General features: G+C 41.3%; 1 pseudogene; it reads left to right on the top strand.

The window, feature by feature from the left end:
• Nucleotides 1-1332: 1332 nt before the first annotated feature.
• Nucleotides 1333-2326, top strand: LOC136131368 (gamma-secretase subunit APH-1B pseudogene; annotated as a pseudogene).
• Nucleotides 2327-17149: the final 14823 nt, after the last annotated feature.

Raw genomic sequence — 17149 nt, 5'->3', positions numbered from 1 at the left:
GAAATCTGGATCTCTAGGAACCTCAGAGATTATCCAAATAACCTCCTTTTTGATAGATGAAAAAATAGAGGCTTTGGAATCAAACAGATGTGGTTTTAAATCCCAATTTCATTGCTTACAAGCTGTGTGGCCTTGGAAAAGTTATCTAACTTCTTAAGGCCCAGTTTTTTCCTCACAGATTCACAGTTAATAGGATTATAATAAGGACCAAGTGGCAAGGACAATTCTTAAGTCACACTAGTGGTCAAAACGTGGTGGATATAGGAACAAGAGACACGCTCTTTATCTTTCCTGTTCAATCTACAGCTACTAAAACGTCCGTAACTCAGCAAAGATTCCTCAGCCAAGGTGTTCCGACACCCCAGGATGCCAGAGAGATCCACACATCTGTACATGTGAGGTTGGGGGATTGGGGCACACAGAAGAGGCAGAACTGGGGGAGCAAGGAGGCAGTGCCTGTGACCCTGAACCCCGGCCATGGAAGCTGAGCTGCAGCCCCAGGGAACTCGTAGCAGCAGAGGAGCAGGTGCACGTGACTGTGGCCTCCTGGCCACAGTGGCACCCATGGCCACAAGGAACCTGGCGGCAGTGGCTGCAGGGCCTGTGACCCTGGTCCTTCCAGCCACTGTGGTGCCCGAGACTCCAGAATCCCCAGCCATGACAGCAGCGCCTGCGATCCCGACAACCCTAGATGCAGAGAAGACACCCCTAACCCTTGTTCCCTCCCCACCTCCCTCCCCCGGCCACAGTGGCCATGCCCACAACCCAGGTGTGACCTTGGGCATGGTGGAAGTTCCTGCCATCCTGCTGCCTTCAGAGGCAACATCAGTGACAGCAGCAACACTGGCAGCGGCAAGGCACCAGCGATCCTGGGAGGATAATCCCTGACGACACCTCTGGCAGAGGCGCTGGAGAGTGGAAAGTGCCGATTCTCAAATACAGCCAGAGGCGACTCAGGGAAGAGAAACCAAAAGCTTGTGCTATAGCACCACCCACTGTAAAAAAGAGAAAGTCCTCTAATTATCAACCTGGTAATTTTTCAACAAAGCTTCACCTAACAAGAAAGATGTTCACTACTTCAAATGTGTTGTCAGAGAAACAAGTTACCAGGCACCATGAAAACCCATGGTAACACAGTATGACAAAAAGAAAACGACAATTCTCCCGAAACCAAACTTAAAGTCATGATGAAGTATTGTGATCTAACTGATAGAGAATTCGAAATAGCTGTTGTGAAGAAACTCAACAACCTACAAGAAAACGCAGAGGCAGTTCAGTGAGTTCAGGAGTAAGATTAACGAACAGAAGGAATATGTTACCGAGGAGGTAGAAATGCTAAAAACCCCGGAAGTTCTGGAGCTAAAGAACTCAATAAACGAGATGAAGAATGCATTGGAAATAGAGCAGATGATATGGAAGAGAGAATTCACCAGCTTTAAGAAAAAATCTAGCAACAGAACCTGCCTCTGCCCCTCCCCTCTGCCCTGTGCCTTTGCCCGCAGGCTCAGCTCTGTCAGTGCTTGGTGCCCCTGCGTTCGCCCCCCAGGCCCCCGGGTGATGGCCTTGACGGTGGCCGAGTTCTTGGGCTGCGCCTTCATAGCCTTCGGTCCTGTGCTAGCCCTCTACATCTTCACCGTCACCGCTGGGCCCTTGCACATCATCTTCCTCATCATCAGAGCTTCTGGTTGGTGTCTCTGCTGCTTTCCTCCCTTGTTTGGTCCATGGCAGCAATCACTGCTGACGACAAAGATGGACCAATACAGAAATATCTGCTGATCTCTGACATGTTAGTCTCAGTCCTTATCCAAGAAGTGTTCCAGTTTGCATATTACGAACTTTAAAAAAAAGCCAGTGAAGGTTTGAAGAGTATAAACCCAGATGACATAGCACCCTCTATGCGATTGCTGGCTTATGTTTCTGGCTTGGGCTTTGGAATCACGAGGGGAGCATTTTCCTTTGTAAATACCCTGTCTGACGCCTTGGGGCCGGGCACAGTGGGCATTCATGCACACCCTCCCCAGTTCTTCCGTAAATTCAGCTTTCACGACGTTGGTGATCATATTGCTGCATGGGTTCTGGGGCATTCATGTTTTTTGATGGCTGTGAGAAGAAAAAGTGGTACGTCCTTCTGTAGTTCTTCCCACCCATCTGCTGGTGTCAGCCCTGACCTTCATACATCCTCGTTACGGATTAAATCTGGTGTCAGCGTACATGCTCAGGGGGCATCTGGGCATCCTTTGCTTTTGGAGGCAGCTGCCAAAGCCTGAGGCTCTGCCTGCTCTGCCAAGACAAGGGCTCCCTCCTCTTCAACCCACGCTCCAGGTAACCTGTGAGAACCAGCGCTTACCAGACACTAAGTTGCCTCTTGAGAGAAGCACAGCTGTGCCTTTTTCTAAAAATCCCTTTTCCTGGTGGGGGTTAGAAAAAACAAAATTATCTGGATACAATATGGCTTTCATGCAACAGCTTTCTGAAAGGGATACATCAGGGGTGTACAGACTGCATGTTAGAATCACCCGGGGAAACATAAAGAATACTGATTTCTGGGCTCCACCCTCCAGGTTTAATTGATCTGGGCATTTGGTAATTTTTAAAGCTTCCTAGATGACTTCGATGTGCAGCCAGTTTGAGAACCATCGATGTCCAAATAGGAACTTCCTGAGAACCCTGTAACTGAGTAAGAATCAGATGTTTAGCTATCTCCTAACTCAGCTTGTGCTTAACAAGCAGGTATCTGAACGTCAAATCCTGGATAGCCTTTGTCTTTTGAAGTTCTGAAGTGACAAAAGGCTAAAGGGCTGTCATCTCTGTGAACTGTTTTCCCATGCTTCACTTGTACCCTGTTTCGTGAGAACATGGTGGGCTGTGCTTCTGACTACAGTAATAAGTTGCACTGACTTACTAATGATCATTTAGCCAGAGTAAACTATTGATTAACGAGGTATATTCTTCTGTAGTTTTTCCATTCTCGGTTTTGCTTTTCTGAGGTATTACATTGTTTTTGAGCGTAGATTCCGTTTCTTTACCTAAAAACCAATTATTTTCTGACTTCCTGGGAAGATATTCTGAAACCAAGAGTTTTTGTGCAACTTCTGCAAGTCTTTCCTGGGCTTAAGGCTTTTCATAGGCTCTGCCCTAAGGCAGTGTTTACAGCTGAGCACTAGCTGCTGGACTAGCTGAGGTGAAGCCCATGATCTATTTCTGAGCAGCTCTGCAGGTTGCTGAGTGATGTACCCTGGGACAGGCTTCCCTGGAGCTGGTAGAAGTTTACCAAAAGCAGGAGGAAAACAAGCCAATAGGGTGGGCTTGACACTTACAATTTGCTCCTGTAATACTAACTAGCACTTCTCCCTAAATGGTGTAGTGGAAAATTGGAAATGTGTCTTAAACCGCCAAATCCATGCTTTTACACATTCCATATATTTAGATCTAGTAGATGTCTCTGGGTTTTGGTAGCAGATACAGCATTCCCTTTATAGGAGTATCTAAGATGTTCGTTCAGCTTCCAAACAACCCTTTTGTTTCCCTTTATAAAGAGTAATTTGTGCCTTTATTAACTAGAAGTTGTTCCCAGTTGATGGTGTTTAGGGAGCTGATGGTGTGAAATGGAAATTCCCTACACATTAAAGTGAGAACCTCAGTGAATCCCCTGTGTGCAGTAGAGCCTCCAAAAGACACAGAAGCAGCAAGAGAGGGCTCACCAGTGGCATGAGAGACGGGAGACTTTGACAATACTGTGATGGACAGGTTTAAAATGGAAACATAGCCAGTGCTTTGGGCTAGTCACATATCTTACCAGGGACCAGACCCTTACGCGGGAACTAGACCTTTATCAGTGAAATCCCCTCTCATGTTTAAATTATTAGAATTTTTTCAATCTACATATGCAGGAGGAGTAGGGTTTCCAGTAAGGCTGCAAACAGTCCCACAAGCGATTATAGTTATTCTCCTAAAGTTTACTTCAGCACTAATACTAATGCCTCCACCGGGGTTTGCAATTTTCCACCATTATACAAGACTTTCCTTAGACTAGATGAGTCATAGGAAGAGTCAAGGACGTAGAGATTGAATAGTGAAATTTCCTGTGCACAGTTGAGGGGAACAAGATGCTCATTGAGCTGGGCTTCATTCCTATGGGAGTGTGGTGTTCTTTGATGAACAGGATAAGAAAAATATAGAGTTGGTTATTACTGTTGACTTACAAATCTCTTAAGTGGATAGTCTGATAACATATTTGCTGATCTGTAAAGTGTAGCAGTATCTGAGAATATTAATATTGCTCATACTTGAGCTATGAGGATTCCTCTGTGCATTAATAGTTTAATATTAAGTTAAAAATCTGGAATATTGTGAAATCTCATTTATAAAAACATCTCAGGCAAGAAGAAAATTTTCCTTGATAGTGACACTGTTATCTTAGTTCAGGAAATCATTTAATCCTCCCTGATTACCTATGAATAAAGGAACTTCGTAATCCTTATTTCTCTTGTGAGCATTGCTGTAGTCAGTTTAGGCACTACTGTGGCAAATAGCCTTGCTTCGCCTGATGCCAAAGAAGCCCAGAGGGAGAGTAGTCTTCCTCTGTTGCTGTGTGTAGATTGAGATGCATTTTTTTTCTTCTTTTGCATTTGTTATCTATAATGAGCTTTCTGAGCCCTGACAGTATTTGGAGAGGAGGTAGTGGTGTTAATCTTCTATGTTCTCCTCCACACAGGGCTTTCTGTGTTTTGGAGGGAAGTGTGGCTATAGTTAAAGTTGACCTTGGAATGTGAATATTGTTGCAGCACTTCACTATGTTGCCATGTGAATAATAGAGATTGACTTTCGCTTTCTAATAAATTTGTATTCATTTTTAACTGATATGAATTAGTAGTTGTAACTGGAGAAGTTTTGTTACCCCCAATCCCGGCCTGCCTGACTGGCAATATATTATAGTAGTAGCAGCCTCTTTTAGAGCATCTTAGTGAAAACATGGCTGAAAGGAATAAGTGGTATCTGCAGACTGTGTAGAAAATGGCTTTTGTTCCCAATGTTAATATCTTTTCAAGCACATTTCAGTGTTTGCTGAGAGTGGCAGATACACATCAAAGATGCTAGGTGTTCTTATCCATAGAGTTGGTGCAAGATAAGCAGTCCAGACAGAGGCTTCCTCCTACCCAGTACTCTTCCCACTAGCCCTCCCACTAGTTCATCAAACTAGCCTCAAGACAGGGATTAGCAGTTAGAGTGGGCCTGAGGGCTCCAGGGAAGCCAAGGTGGCAGCTCATCTCCGGCATCTGCAACCTGCTTCCTGGGAAGAGCTCCTTGAGAGTGCTAGCTTTTTGTTAGTTAAGTTTTTCCTGGACCCCACCATCCCTAACTGCAGGTAAGCAAAGTAGATGTCACAACAAAACAGTTTTAAAGTTCTTTGCTTAGAGCACTTTGTTTATGATTGCAATGTTTATATTTCTCATTTAATAAAAAGCTTTACTTCATTCCATTAAATTTTAGTGTTTAGAGGAGTGGGCACTGTCTCTATGTACAATATGTATCATTTTATGTAAGTTATACTGTTATGTCATATATACTTGCAATATCAGACCTTGCATTTAATACAGAAGGCAATAGACTCTTTCCAGACCTGTATTTTTCAATGAACAATAAAAAGATGGTTTGTCACTTAAAAAAATCTAGAAAAGAATTCAGGTAGAAGATAAGAAAGAACTAAGATTTTTTTTTTTTCGGTACGTGGGCTTCTCACTGTTGCGGCCTCTCCTGTTGTGGAGCACAGGCTCCGGACGTGCAGGCCCAGTGGCCATGGCTCACGAGCCCAGCCACTCCGCGGCATGTGGGATCTTCCCGGACCGGGGCACGAACCCATGTCCGCTGCATTGGCAGGCGGACTCTCAACCACTGTGCCACCAGGGAAGCCCTAAGATTTTTTTTTTTTAATTAAGAAATTCTAAGAGAACTATCTGACTCCCATTAGGAAGGGCAACATAAGGATAATGAGTATCCCAGAGAGGGAAGAGAGCAGAGAGTTTATTTAAAGGAATAATAGCTGAGAAGTTCCCAAACCTGGGGAAGGAACTGGATATACAAGTCCATGAAGCTAAGAGAATATCTAATTACCTCAGCACAAAAAGACCTTTTCCAAGACCTATTATATTAAAAGTGTCAAAAATTAATGACAAAGAAAGAATTTTAAAAGGAGCCAGAGAAGAATGAATGTTATCCCTACCAAGGAACCTCCATGAGACTATCAGCAGATTTCTCAGTAGAAACTTTACAGGCCAGGAGAGAGTGAAGTGATATACTGAAAATACTGAAAGATAAAAACTGTCAGCCAAGAGTACTCTACCCAGAAAAGTTATCCTTCAGATACAAAGGAGGAATAAAGGCTTTCCAAGACAAACACAACAGCACTTCTTGCTTTATAAGAGGTGTTTAAAGGAGCTCTTTTACCTGAAATGAAAAGGCAAAAGTACACAAAATCTTAAGTAAGGTGATAAATAGAAGCAAAAAATTGCAATTTTATATCAGAATAGGTTGTTAAATACTTAATTGTAGCTTTAAAGGTTAAAGGGAGAAAAGCAGTGAAAATAACTATAGGTGCTTCAATTTGGTAATAAATTTACACATAAAAAGATATAATTTGAGACAACAAAAACATAAAAGAGTAAGAAGAAAAGGACAGAAGCCATATTGTCAAATGAAGATTAGATGCTATCAGCAGAAAATGGACTATTTTGTCTATGAGATGTTTTATATAAACCTCATGTAACCACAAAACGTAAGTCTAGAGCAGAGACACAAAACATCAAAAAAGAGGAAACTGAGAAAAACATCATAGAAAACAACCACACTAAAATGGCAGACAGAAACACAAGGAAAAAGAGACAATGGACATATAGAGCAAGCAGTAAACAAAAGGTAAAAGGGAAGTATTAAGTCCTCGTTTATTAATAATCATCCTAAATGTAAATAGATTGAATCCACTGATCAAAAGACACAGAGTGGCTGTGGGTGGAGTAATAAGCAAGACCTAACTATATAATGCCTCCAGGAGACTCATCTCAGCTCTAAAGACAAATATAGGCTCAAAGTGATGGGATGGAAGATGATATTTGAGCAAATCGTAAGCCAAAAGAAAGTGGGTGTAGCTATACTCATATAAAATAGACTTCAAACCAAAAAAACCAAACCAAAGCAAACAAACCAAGAGACAAAGAATGACATTTTGTAATGATAAAGGGAACAACCATCAATAAGGTGTAATATTTATTAATATATATGCATTTAACATAGGGGCACCAAAATATGTAAAACAATTATTAACAGACCTAAAGGAAGAAGTTGACAGCAACACAATAATAATAGGAGATTTTAACAGCACGCTTACATTAATGGATATGTCATGCAGACAGAAAGTCAACCAGGAAACACCTTAAATGAAACATTAAACCTGATAGACTTGATAGATATATATAAAACATTCCATCCAAATGCAGCAGAATACATTCTTCTCAAGTGCATATGGAATATTCTCAAGGATAGACCATATGTTGGGACACAGAAGAGTCTCAAATTTAAGAAGACTGAAATTATATCAAGCACTTTTTTTCTGACAAAAACAGTATAAAACTAGACGTCAACTACAAGAAGAAAGCTAGAAAAATCACAAATAGATGGAGGCTAAACAACATGCTACTGAACAACTACTGAGTCAATGAAGAAATCAAGGAGAAAAAAAACAAACCTGAAGACAAGTGCAAATGAAAAAAATGACATAGCAAAATCTATGGGATGCAGCAAAAGTGGTACTAAGAGGGAAGTTTATAGCAATACAGGCTTACCTAAAGAAATAAGAAAATTTTCAAATAAACAATCTGACCCTACACCTAAAGGAACTAGAAAAAGAAGAACAAACTAAGCACAAAGTCAGTAGAAGGAAAGAAATAATAAAGGTCAGAATGGAAATAAATGAAATGGAGACTAAAATGACAATAGAAAAGATCAATGAAACTAAGAGCTGGTTCTTTGAAAAAATAAAGTTGACAAAACTTTAGCTAGACTCACTGAGAAAAAAAGAGAAGACTAAAATAAAATCAGAAACAAAAGAGAAGTTACAATGAATAGCACAGAGATACAAAGGACTGTGGGACTCCTGTGAACAGCTATGCACCAACAAATTGGAAAACCTAGGGAAAAAATGGATAAATTCTTAGACTCATACGACCTTCTGAGACTGAATGAAGCAATAGAAAATCTGAATTGACAGATCACTATTAAGGAGATTGAAGCAATAATTTAAAACTTCCCAAAAAACTAAAGTCCTGACTATATGGCTTCATTGGTGAATTCTACTAAACATTTAAAGAAGATTTAATACCTGTTCTTCTCAAACACTTCCAAAAAGTTGAAGAGGAGGGAATGCTGCCTACCTCATTTTATGAAGCTACTATTACCCTGAGACCAAAACCAGACAAGGACAACACAAGAAATTTACAGGCAATATCTCTGAGGAACACAGATACAAAAATCCTCAACAAAATATTTGCAAACCAAATACAGCTATACATTAAAAGGATGATACATCAGGATCAAGTGGGATTTATTCCAGAAATGTAAGGATGGTTCAACATCTGCAAATCAATCAAGATGATACACCATTTTAACAAAATGAAGGATAAAAATCATATGATCATCTTAATAGATGCATAAAAAACATTTGACAAGGTTCAACCTCCATTTATAATAAAACCTCTCATTAAATTGGGTATAGAAAGGTTGTACCTCAACATAATGAAGACCATGTATGACAAATCCACGGTTAACATCATACTCAATTGTGAAAAACTGAAAGCTATCACTCAAAGGTCAGGAACAAGACAAAATTGCCCACTCTCGCCACTCTTACTCAGCATAGTACTGCAAGTCCTAGCCAGAACAATTAGGCAAGAAAAAGAAATAAAATGCATCCATATTTGAAAGGAAGAATTAAAACCAGCACTCTTTGTGGATGACATGATTTTATATATAGAAAATCCTAAAGACTCCACCAAAAAAACTGTTGAAATGATAAAAGAATACAGTAAAGTTGAGAGAAAATCAATATATAAAAATCTGTTGGGCTTCCCTGGTGGCGCAGTGGTTGGGAGTCCGCCTGCCGGTGCAGGGGGCTCGGGTTCGTGCCCCGGTCTGGGAGGATCCCACGTGCCGCGGAGCGGCTGGGCCCGTGAGCCATGGCCGCTGGGCCTGCGCGTCCGGAGCCTGTGCTCCGTAAGTGGGAGAGGCCACAACAGTGAGAGGCCTGTGTACCGCCAAAAAAAAAAAAAAAAAAAAAAAAAAAAAAAAAAAATCTGTTGTGTTTCTATACACTAACAACCAACTAGCAGAAAGAGAAACTAAGAGAACAATTCATTTGCTTTTGCAACAAAGAAAATAAAATACCTAGGAATAAATTTAACCAAGGAGCTGAAAGACCTGTACACTGAAAACTGTAAGACAATTGATGAAAGAAACTGAAGAAGACACACAAAAAAATGGAAAGATATTTCATGCTCATGGATTGCAAGAATGAACATTGTTAAAATGTCCATATAACATAAAGCAGTCCATAAATTCAACACCATTCCTATCAAAATCTCAGAGACATTTTTTCACAGAAATAGAACAAAAGTCTTAAAGTTTATATAGAACCACAGAAGACTCTGAATAGCCAAAGCAATCTTGAGAAGAACGAACAAAGCTGGAGGTATCACACTCCCCGATTTCAAATTATTCTACAAAGCTATAGTAATCAAAACAGCATGGTATTGGCAGAAGTGGACACACATATCCAGTGGAACAGAATTGAAAGCCCAGAAATTAATCCACACATATGTGGACAATTAATTTATGAGAAAGGAGTAAAAAATATACAACGGAGAAAGGACAGTCTCTTCTCTAAATGGTGCTGGGAAAACTGGACTGTCACAAGCAAAAGAATGAAATTAGACCACTATCTTATGTCATACACAAAAACTAACTCAAAATGAATTAAAGACTTAAATATAAGGCCTAAAACCATAAAACTTCTAGAGGAAAACATAGGCAGTATGCTCTTTGACATCGGTTTTAGCAACTTCTTTCTGGATCTATCACCTCAGGCAAGGCAAACAAAAGCAAAAATAAACAAAATGAAAGACAACCTATCTTTTTTTTTTTTTTTTTTGCGGTATGCGGGCCTCTCACTGCTGTGGCCTCTCCCGTTGCGGAGCACTGGCTCCAGACACGCGGGCTCAGCGGCCATGGCTCATGGGCCCAGCCGCTCCGCGGCATGTGGGATCTTTCCGGACTGGGGCATGAACCTGCGTCCCCTGCGTCAGCAGGCGGACTCTCAACCACTGCGCCACCAGGGAAGCCCAACAGCCTATCTTATATCCAATAAGGGGTGAATATCTGAAATAAAGAACTCATACAACTCAACAACATAATAAACAGCTGATTAAAAATTGGGCAGAGGATCTGTATAGACATTTTTCCAAGGAAGGCATACAAGCGGCCAACAGGCATGTGAAAATATGCTCAACATCACGAATTATTAGGGAAATGCAAATCAAAACCACAATGAGATATCATGTCAGGCCTGTTAGAATGACTGTTATCAAAAAGACAAGAAATAGCAAGTGTTGGAACAGATGTAGAGAAAAGGGAGCCCTTGTGCACTGGTGGTGGGAATGTAAATTGGTGCAGCTACTATGGAAAGCAGTATGGAGGTTGCTCAAAAAATTAAAAATAGAATTGCCATTTCACTTCTGGGTATTTATCTGAAGAATATGAAAACACTAATTAAAAAAGTTACATGCACCCTATGTTCATTGTGGCATTTTTATAAAAGCCAAGATGTGGAAGCAACCTAGCTGTTCATCAACAAGTGAATAGATAAAGAAGATGTAACATACATACATATACACCTGTATACGATGGAATACTACTTGGCCATAAAAAAGAAGGAAATCCTGCCCTTTGCAACAACAGGGATAGCTCTTGTTGAAGGGTATTATACTAAGTGAAATAAGTCAGACAGGGAAAGACAAATAACTATATAATTTCACTCAGATGTGGAATATTTAAAAAACCCAAAATAAACAAACAAAGCAAAACAAAAACAAGTACATAGATACAGAGGACATATTGATGGTTACTAGAAGGGAAGGGAGAGGGAGAGGGCAAAATGGGTAAAGGGGTCAATTGTATGGTGATGGAATGGTAACTAAACTTTTGGTGGTGTGCACACTGTAGTATATACAAAAGTTGAATTATAATGTACACATGAAATTTACATAATTTTATAAACCAGTGTTACCTCAATTAAAAAACATGGTAGGTATAAAAACAATAATTTTCATTTATTCAGTAAGCTCATTGAAAGCCTGTTATTGTACCAATGTAAACGGAAGAAAAAGTTGCTACTGTATTAAAAATAAGGACTTTGATATACTAACACCATGGGTAAAATTTATATCAGGAGAGAAGTCACTTTGTTTTGGAAAATGTCCTGATGGCCTCTTTGAGAGTGGAGAGGAAGGCTCTTAGTCTGCAAAGAAATGGATGAATTAATTGCTTTGCAAAATAAGGGAGTGAAAAGGCAGTGTGACGGGAGAGAGGAAGGGAAGAGGGCTGGAAATAGGGTAAAAATGAGAAGTTGAAAATATTCATTGGGAAGCTGGTTGGTGCCAAATTGTTAAAAGTCTTCAGTTCTCCATAAATGAAACCCAGGGTTGCAAAGCTAGTTAATGGTAGAGTTGGAACCAAAGATCTTTCTAGAAAACCACACTGCCTCTCAAAGAACCAAAGTTTTCTTTCCAGCCACTTTCAATATGAAATAGTGCTTCATGCTTGGCTGCTTTTGGTGTTTTGTTATAAGAAACTGAAATTTCTTGAGCTTACCACTTATTCCTTTGAATTCATAAATGTACATGGTCTCATCCAGCTGACATTTTTATATAGTCACAAGGAAATGTAAAACTTTTTTAGGGGCTTCCCTGGTGGCACAGTGGTTGAGAGTCCGCCTGCCGATGCAGGGAACACGGGTTCGTGCCCCGGTCTGGGAGGATCCCACATGCCACAGAGTGGCTGCGCCCATGAGCCATGGCCACTGAGGCTGCGTGTCCAGAGCCTGTTGCTCCGCAACGGGAGAGGCCACAACAGTGAGAGGCCCACGTACCGCAAAAAAAAAAAAAAAAAAAAAAGTAAAAAACTTTTTTAGTTTTTGGAAACCAGGAAAGCCTGCATTTTGCAAGTGTTGATATCTAACATGTTACAGTTCAGTTGAACTTCACTTTAGTTGCATATCTAGAAAGATAATCCAAGACAAAAAACACATGCAATAAAGAAATGGAGAAGTTTAGAAAGCATTTTCTTTTTGTCATTGTTGGTTTGTGACAGTGAGCAGTTCTGGCTCCTGCTGGATGTGTCTGGAGTTTCTGATGGGGCCAGGCTTTCAAGGCTTATGTACTAGAAGTAAATCCTTATGTCGGTCCCCAAAGTAACCTGCAGAGCAAGCCTAGCGATAACAGTTATTTCCCTTATTTCTAACTTTGAGGGAGTTTGGCTTGGGATGACCAAGAAAGAGCTGCAGGCTGTCCTTATATCAAGGAGAAGCACCCTTTTTGAATGATGCTGTGCTCATCAGCAGTTGGGTTCAGACTTGTTAGGTATGGCCAGAAAATTAGCTGGCTCCATTCCTTTGTTTTGAGAGACCAAGGAATCTCCTGGGGGCGAGTTCCCCTCTTGGTACCTCCAGCTTGACCTAGAAAGACAGAAGTGAGGGTAATTCCGAGAACTTTGTGTTGTTTCCTTGGCTCCGTCCTGAGCCCAATCCTTATGGACTAAGGGGGGAATGCAATGGGGGCGGAGTGGTAAGGATGGTGTGTCATCAGTGCAATCTGAAAGAGCCTTAGACCTTAGGGTGCCAGGACCATTGCCTTCGGCACCTAAGGGGCTCCACTGTGACACTGCTGGGAAGCTTCGGCAGTGGTATCTGGTGGGATACTACAGTACTTGGAGGACATTATGAGGTGACGGTGGTAAGTTATCAGAGAGCTGGAGCAGAGTGAAGAAACAGGGCAATTTCAGAACAGCTAAATGGACAGTGTACTTCATTTGTTTGCAGTAGGTAGAATTCAGCGGGTTGGAGTCCCACATGGGGAGGCAGGAAAGAGAGCAAGTAAGAAAGAAATTATTTGAGAGCCAAGCGCTTTAGGTAAATTGTATCATTTAATCCTCACAGCAACCTTATGAACTGCATACTAATTTGTCCCCATTTTCTGGATAAGCCTTTCAAGGAAGATACAATTTAAGTAAATTGTCCGAGGTCAGTTGGCCAGCAAGTGAAGGATACAGGTTTAAAACTCAAGTAATCTGATTCCAGAGCCCTCATTTTCGGTCATTTTCTCATGTGTGCCCTCATATTAGTGAGCACTGGAAAAACTAAGGTTAAATACTCATTAGGTGCAGTTGGCTTTTGCTCTGACACCATTTATAGGGGTGGAAATCCCCGGTTTCACATCGGAGCTCTAAGCCAGGATCAGGATTATTCCCAGCAACGTTTTAACAGAAACTACCATCAAGGGTGTTACAATTATCCTGTGGCCGGTTTTTAAAGACACTTTCTTCAGGGAATAAGCATTACACTGAGGCATGCATTATCACAGCAACAAAAAAACATGTTTAGCATCTTTTTTTTTTTTTTGACTGTGAAAGTTTTAGAACACTAAGCAAAACTTTCCTCAAATTTTTCTAGGTGATAAGGTATCTGTGGATTAGGGAATAGGCAGAGAATCGACTGCCCTCTTGAATTAATAAAATGAGATGGAGCGGAGAGTGAAGTGCTTGTCTTATTTTTGTAAGGTGATGCCACCTACCTAAAGAAGGCTGAAGTAAAAGTATACTCAATAATATCCTGGGATAAACCATAATGGAAAAGAATATGAAAAAGAAGGTATATATATGTATAACTGAGTCATTTTGCTGTACAGCAGTAATTAACACAACATTGTAATTCAAGTATCCTTCAATAAAAAATAAATTTAAAAAAGTATACCCAATAAAAATTAATTTATACATTATTTTTTTCTGAAGAATTTAAAATGGTTTCATAATAAGATTTCTTATCATCACACAATCTTTTGAAATATAGCTATCTATTCATTTCCTATTTTAGTCAACATTTTTGAATGCCCATGTTATGTCAAGAGTCACCATGCTAGATGCTGTTGACGTAAAAATGAAAATACGCCATGCCTGATTACTTGTCTGTAGAACTGCCATCTAGCGGAAGAAAGAGGTGAAAAAGTAGATACTTATGCAAGGCACGATGTAGATAAATATGTTAAGAATAAGGGAACTGATTTGCACAAGGCATTGTTGAATTATTTAAACTCATCTCTAGGGATGGGGACATGAGCGTGTAAGGAGTGAGAGGGTGGTTCTTGAGAATGGAACTCCTTTTCTGGGTGCTGCATGGTAAACAAAGTTAGCCACGCAGAGGAGTGGCACGGCCGTGGGAGGGGCAGCCCATCCATGCATGACCCACAGAGGCAGCTTGAGCAAGGGGAAGGTGGGAAGCGTTTCAGTGGTGCTCGGTGTGGGTGAGCAGTGACAAGCTGCTGGATCTTAGGCTGGGAGGGATAAGCCAAGAATGGCAGCCAGGGGCCAGCTCACCAATTCAAAGGCTTTATCACCAACCGCCTCCTTTATCTGACTCCCACACACTGAGCCAATATTTCCCCTGCCCTAACCACCACTAGAGACCACCCCATAGCCCCGAGCCCACTGAAATTATTAAACCATCCAAATCTGAACTTGCTCACCTTGCCTACCCTGCCTTGCCCTTCCTTCCTTCCTGTAGAAATGACGGTAGCGGGCCATGCTTTCCCTTCACTCCTTCTGCCTCCTGACTGACCCTGGCATTAATTAACCCATGTGCCCTGTGTAGCAGGGCGCATCCCCTCCTGTTGGGTAGTGTAAGTAACTTACACTTGCCTCCTCTCTAAAGGCAAATGTCTTTGTGTCTGTTACCTTACATTCTGTGATTGAAACAGATCCTGGGTACATTTCAACACACTCACATCTTCTTCTACACCCTCCACCCCAGCTCCTACAAGAAACTGAAATCTTCAGTCAGCTCTAGTCGGGAGTCAGAGCTCAGGCAGGTCTTGGTTGCAAGGGCAACCATAAACCTTTGGTTTCCTTAGAGAAAGCTGGGTCTAACCAAGTATCTGATCGGAACAACTTGTAAAATCACACTGCTTTTACTACGGAAGCACAAACCATACCCTAAAGGTTAGCCGAGTGCCCTCTGGAAACAGAAGTTTTCCTCTGTGTAAACATGGTGAGTTAGTCTGGGAGCTAGAATTCAAGTTGCAGATCTTTTGACCCAACCATGCTTTATGCTCAGCAGAAAGTAATATTGCAAGCTAAAATATGGAGACCCTCTGATTGGGAACTGGTGAAAGAGACAGAAGAACCCCTGGAGAATTGCTGTGAAAAGATTCATTGAATGGTAATAAGACAATACAAGGTCATGTCCCCTGAGCTTTGATTCTTCTTGACCCTGACAGAAAAGTATGCTTAAAATGTGGAAAACAGTCTGAAATGGACTTGAATTTTGGAAGGCTGCATCACATTGTATTACAGCAAGAAATTAACTTTGATAGGAACGCAGCATGGAAATAAGCAAGAAAGGTATTGAAGACACCTGGTTCTTAAGTGAATGGCATGTCTGAATTCAACAGCCAGTAGTTAAATTGAAACTTAAGTAATCGTTCTTAACAGTTGGCATTTAAGAAGCGACGCAGAATTGTATTCGTTTTTCTGAAATGACTCAATCCTGTCATCTCAAAATGCTTAATGCAGCTGTGAGGAACTGGAGATAAGTGACTTTCAGTTACATTAACTTTCAGTAAGCAAATAGTGGATTTAGAGGAAATTAGTTGATAAAATCTCATAAAATAATACATTCATCAGGGATGTATGGAGCACCCATACTCTGGAGGATTCCATGTTCTGGGTGTCGTGCACATGGCTTGTTGCCCGTGCATCATCAATTCCCTTTCTTCCATCCTTCTAATAGTACCCAATTTTGCTCTGGGAAGCCACTGTTCTCTCTACTGTGGAGCAGCCCTGCAGCTTTGGTGCCACTGACCCCACCTTCAGTTGCCTACTTCTAGCAGCTTGTGAGATCATCTTCCATGTCCCAGGGATTGGTTGAAGGGCCCCAGGTGCAAGCCAATCAATGCATGATTTTATCCTGGCCAGAGGGTGATCCAATCTGTGTGACCATGGAGGACACAGAGGGAAAATGACCCAAACTTCCCCTAATCCCTTCCCCAAACAGACTAACCCTGTTATAAGCCTCCCCCTGGGTGTTAAGACATCATTTTATGTACATGTAGCAAGAGGCTGGTGCTTGAGTTAAGATTAGTATAAACATGCCTGACTAATTAGTGGGGTGGGTCTTCCAGGGGCTTATTTGCACAAAGGACTGAGAAATCTCCCAGGTGAGATCTCATTTTCTGAGAAGCCCAGGAGGCAAGCTTGATACAGTGAACAAAACCTTAATTTTTAGAGCAGAGAAATGATTCTGAGTGGAGCCCCAAGTGGATTCATGTGTGGTTCCTGAGATGGGAAAAAAGAGGGCTGTGGGTAAAAAACAAAAGAAGATGAAAAAAGAAGAGAGAATGAGAGAGAGGGGGGGAAGAGAGGAAGAAAAGGAGAGAGGAAGGGGTAGAGAAAGAAAGGGAGGGAGGGAAGAAGGGAGGAAGGAAAGAAAAGAAAGACAAAAGCATGCAGCCGGGTAGGAGTGATTTCAGGTGGGCTGCGGCCACTGTCCCATGAGCTTGGGTTTCTACTGCTTTTCCCCGGCACGGCTGTGTCTCTAGCCTAGTCAGGGTAACAGCGACACCTGGAGTGCTGACCATCAGTTTAAAGAAAGCAAATAATCTGAAACTCCATGATGATAAAATAAAAGGAGGTCAGATAACAGCAGGCAATGTATCTAGAAACAATTGCCTGGAAGGAAAGGCTGCGATTTCAGACGAAATTACTAGTTCTTCAAACATTAACAAGGTATCAAAATTGATTTCACCTGAAAAATGTGGGGAAAAGCTTTATTGCTCTTTGG

Source organism: Phocoena phocoena, chromosome 11 (genome assembly GCF_963924675.1).
Source record: "Phocoena phocoena chromosome 11, mPhoPho1.1, whole genome shotgun sequence".
NCBI classification, from domain to species: domain Eukaryota; kingdom Metazoa; phylum Chordata; class Mammalia; order Artiodactyla; family Phocoenidae; genus Phocoena; species Phocoena phocoena.
This window is presented reverse-complemented; position numbering and strand designations above follow the sequence as displayed.